General features: G+C 45.0%; 1 pseudogene; it reads left to right on the top strand.

Moving 5' to 3' along the window:
- The first annotated feature begins 2,955 nt into the window (after positions 1-2,955).
- LOC111172660 (formylglycine-generating enzyme pseudogene) lies at positions 2,956-4,432 on the top strand (annotated as a pseudogene).
- Positions 4,433-5,066: the final 634 nt, after the last annotated feature.

The following is a 5,066-nucleotide window of genomic DNA, read 5'->3' as shown; positions in this document are numbered from 1 at the left end:
TTTCCCACCTCCCCAAGACGCTGGGAAAACCAGGCCTGGGATGAGGCTGGGTCAGGCTGGGGAAGGAGCAGCAAAGAGCCCCTCCCGTAGTCCCACCTGCCTCCCTCATGTCTGTAGTTGTGGGTGGGAGGGAGATGAATTATAATGAGTTTTATTGTGGAGGTAGTTGATGTTTGTTGAGGCTGTTGTGGTTTCTTTACAGTTTCCTGAATTCCTGAACTGCTCCAGCCTGACACCCAGTAATAACCCTGGGGAGGGAATGGGGTCACCCTCTGGGCTTCTGGGATTATTGTCTTCAGGTTTACTGGAGACCTCCTGCGATTTATAGAAGAGGAGATGCAGTGCATCTCCCAGTGTCCTGCGTTCACCCCTAGTCTGTGCTTATCTAATCAAATCTACTTTTTCCTTGCCTGTATACCCAGCCCCAAGCAAATAAATATTTTAAAACTTTTAAGGCCTTATTTATTTCTCTCCTAGTCTTTATGAGAGTGAGGGAGAAATACAAGGCTTGAAGGCAGTTTGAGATAAGATGGAGATTTGCAAAACAAATGCTAAGATAATTAAATATAAAATATTTAAAACCACAAAGCTGCTATAAATGGCTATGTGCAGTAAAGCCCACAGGCTCTGTAGCCAGAGGACCCAGGTAGGAATTCCAGCTCCACTTCTCAGCTACTGTCTGAGCTGAGGGTGGAGTGAGAAGTCCTGCCCATGCTATCTAAATGACTCTCAAGTGCATCCCTTTGTCTCTGTTCCTCATCACTTCTCACCTGGTTACTACAGCCACTACCTTAGTCACAATAACTGGTTGCACCACCACCTTCTCTAATATAGTGCTTTCTATTGCATTAGAATCAAAAAAGAATACCCAAACCTGGCTGATCATAGCATTCCTGAGCCCCAACCCCAGAGCCTCTGACCCAGTATGTGGTCTCGGACCATTCTTTGAAAACCACCACTTTCTGTCCTTTCAGCCAAAAGAGGGTTCTCAAACGTAAATTGGATCAAGCTGCTTTCCTGCTTAAAAACTTACTGGCTCTCGATTGCTTCACACATAGCCTGACACTCAGAAGGTGATCAGCACATGTTTGATGGATCAATGAACAAATGAAAGAATGAACATTGCAAGAATAATACCAGCTAGGGACTTCCCTGGCAATCCAGTGGTTAAGACTCTGTGCTCGTAATGCGAGGGGCACAGGTTTGACCCCTGGCTGGGGAAATAAGACCCTGCATGCTGCACAGTACAGCCAAAAGAATTAAATTTCATTTAAAAAATTAAAAACATAGGTGTGGCCACCTGTTGGGATCTTTACTAATTGAAAAAGAAAAACAAAACAAAACAGCTTAAAAAAAATAATTCCACCTAGGTGTTACAAGACCTGGATTCAAATGTCAGCTCTACCATTAGTCATGCGATTTTAGGCAAATTACCTAACTTCTCTGAGACTCAGATTCTTCAATAAAATGTAGGTAGTCATACTTGCCTGCCTACCTCACAAGGTTGGGGTCAGTATACAAGTCAGATAATATCAATGAAAGGATATTATGGACTAGACACATGGAAATGTCAGGGTGCATCATTTGGGGAGGCTTACAAATGCATATGAGTATGTATACACAGTCCTGGGTTTCTCTCAAATAAAGATATTTTACATTGCCTTTCCCTGTGAAGTTTAATGGTGAGGCTTGAGGGAGGGGTGTGTGTAAGAAGGGAAGAAGAAGAAAAACCTCCAGAAATTATTTCCTAGGGGAAACCTTCCCTGACATTTGGACTTGGTCTGCTACTCCTGTTATATATAAATTGCTCTCATAGCATGGCATTTCTTTCGTTCAATGAGAGTTTATAATTATGATTTCTTGATTAATACTTGTTTCCCCTACTAGTCCTTGAGCTCCATAAATGCAAGGAATATGTCTACCTCTCATTAGCTACCAGAAAGGTCTTTCTAAAACATACATTAGATCATGTCATTCTTCTTTAAGAACAAAAAAATCTTCAGGACAAAGTCAGATTCCTGAGGTTAGCCCTGACTCTTTCTTTATAGTCAATGTCCCACCATCCTTCAGCCCCAGCGTTCCACATTTTAGCTATAATGGAAGAGTTGCAACCCCATAACACAGCACCATATTTTCAGACTTTTCAGCTCCTTTACCTCTCTCCGTATTGTTCCCTCTCCCCACACATCATTTTCTCACCTGGACAAATCTTATTGTTCCGCCCTAGCTCTGAAGTCACTTACCCTGCAAAAGCCTAATCTTTTTCAGACAGGGACAACCCTTCTCTTCTTTGTCTTCCATCCACAGGACTTTGCCCAAACAGCCTTCCAGGATTGTGCTTCTACCGAGGGAGTACAGTTAACCATATATTTCCTATACTATCCTGGCTCCCACACCCTATCTCAAAGGGTCGTTTTTGTTAGGTCACTCCCCCTCTGAGGGATGCACACAGCTCTTGGCACAGAGTGGGCACTCAAAATATGTCTGTTGCTTTGAATTGAGTAAGCACCTAAGAGGAAAAACAAACAATAAACGTGTATTTTAAAAAAGACTCAATTCCTTAGTAATTAGGGAAATGCAAATTAAAGACTGTAAGCATAGTATGGTTCCAATTAACAGCCATTAAACAGAGTAAAAATTAAATACCCAGCGCTGGTCCAAGCTTTGGGTAACAACAGATACATTCACACCTGGCTAGGTAAACTGCCATAATCCTTCGAGAGGCACACTTAGGTCACACTTAGCAAGAGCCAGCTAGTTTGCTTTGACCCAGTCTCTCATCTACGAATTTAAAACCCAGTGAAATAGAACAAAAGAAAAAAATATCTATGTGTACTAAAATACTTAACGTCATTGGGACTTAAAAGGGCTGCAAACAATCCACTAATGAGTGCTTAAATTATTAAATACTATACTACATACTAAGATTACAAAACAGCTTGCAGCTACCAGAACATGGAGAAACGTGAAACCATGTTTGTAAAATAACGTGAAAGAAAAACAATATTTAAAACTGTATCTAGCTCGTCCTTCTGCCGCTGCTCTTGGGCCGGGCAGCGCGTGGGGGAGGGGGGCGAAGAAGCCGGGGAAAGGCTTCGGGCGCGGCTTCCCTCGCAGGCTCCTGGGGTTCTGGCACTCCCCAGCGGCCCGGGGCCCATGGCAGCTCGGCGGCAGCGCACCGGGAGGCCAATGTCCGGGGCTCGGTCCCCAGAGAGCCGCCGTTCCTACGCTCCAAGGTGATCCCCATCCCTGCCGGAGTATTTACAGTGGGCACCAATGATCCTCAGATAAAGTAGGATGGGGAAGCACTTGCGAGGAGAGTTGCTATTGATGTCTTTTACATGGATGCCTATGAAGTCAGTAATGCTGAATTTGAGAATTTGTGAACTCAGCTGGCTAGCTGACAGAGGCTGAGAAGTTCGGTGACTCCTTTGTCTTTGAAGAAATGTTGAGTGAGCAAGTGAAGTCTAATATCCAACAGGCAGTTGCAGCTGCTCCCTAGTGGTTACCTGTTAAAGGCACTAACTGGAGACACCCAGAAGGGCCCAACTCTACTGTTCTACACGGGCCAGATCATCACGTCTCCTACTGCACGTGGATGGGGAAGCGGTTGCCCATGGAAGCTGAGTGAGAATACAGCTGTCGACGAGGCCTGTAAAATAGACTTTTCCCCTGAGGCAACAAACTGCAGCCGAAAAGCCAACATTATACCAACTTTTGGCAGGGTGAGTTTCCTGTGACCAACACCAGAGCGGACGGCTTTCCGAGGAACTGCGCCTGTTGACGCCTTTCCTCCCAATGGTTATGGCTTATGCAATATAGTAGGGACGCCTGAGAGTGGACTTCAGACTGGTGGACCGTTCACCATTCTGTTGAAGAAACGATTAACCCAAAAGGCTTTCCCCTTCTGGGAAAGACCGGTTGAAGAAAGGTGGATCCTACGTGCGCCATAAATCCTACTGCCTATAGGTGTCGCTGTGCTGCTCGAAGCCAGAACACACCCGACAGCTCCGCTTCGAATCCGAGATTCCGCTGAGCAGCCGACCGCCTGCCCACCACCGGCTAAGAGCCAAGAAGAGCCTTCCCGAATCCGAGAAGTCGTACGTAACCTGCACACGGCTTCCATCAGAACGCTGAACAATCTCGTGTGAAGTATTCCCGCCCCGAGGTGGGTTACATGCCTGCCCGATGGCCAAAGGAACGCCATTGCCAGACCAAATCGCTGACTCGCATCAGCATGTGTGGTTTATCGTGTGGTGTATTTCACGTTACCTTTGAGAGTCTTTAAAAGAGGAAGGAAGTGGAGGGCACCCTGAGCTAGGCTTCAGGAGGCCTGCCTTCTCCCCCTGCGGTTAGACCCCAGAGTCCCACACTTGACCCTCCTGGGCCTCAGTGACCTCATCTGTCCAGTGAAGGGATACATAACACGATTTCTGAGGCTCTCTCCCGCTCACAGATTCTCTGAATATATCCGATTCTGTTGTGATTTCATAGTGAGAATTTATGACTGAGGATTTTTTACCTATTTTTTTCCATGTGTGAACCTTGGGTGATACTAACCATGTACAATAACTGTTCTCTTATGTATTATTTTCAGAAAAGGATGGGGGTGGTGGTGGTGATGAGTCTTTATATTCATACTGCATTTCTTTTTGTCAAGGAAATCAGGGTCTTTTACATTGTTATGATGAATCCCACTTGGGTCAGTGATGGTATGCTCAAGTTCAGCAATCTGAACACACAGGAATGTCTGCGGGGTGACTCTACTGTGCTTTATCCTTTAACATTAAATGCCTGTGGTTCAGTTACAAGCCCCATTTCCCCCGTCCCCAAAGCCTTTGGTGAATGTGAAACGTGTGCTACACGGAGAAACCTGTTTAATTCCAGACGTACGAGAAAAGTAACAAGCACCTTGAATTAACTGTTTTCAAGGTATCCAATGTTTTGTAATAGGGAAGCAGGAAATCTTATTGGCTGTGGAGTATCAGATGATTTGGATCATGCACTATGTCAAATAAGCTGGTATCTGCTAAATAAGAAAAAATTTTTTAAAAAGAACTATCTAT

This window comes from Delphinapterus leucas, chromosome 16 (genome assembly GCF_059928025.1).
Source record: "Delphinapterus leucas isolate spDelLeu-1000000601 "Yukka" chromosome 16, BTC_Dleu_Yukka2, whole genome shotgun sequence".
In the NCBI taxonomy this organism is placed as follows: domain Eukaryota; kingdom Metazoa; phylum Chordata; class Mammalia; order Artiodactyla; family Monodontidae; genus Delphinapterus; species Delphinapterus leucas.
Note: the sequence above shows the minus strand (reverse complement) of the source record. Positions and strands in the feature narration are given on the sequence as shown.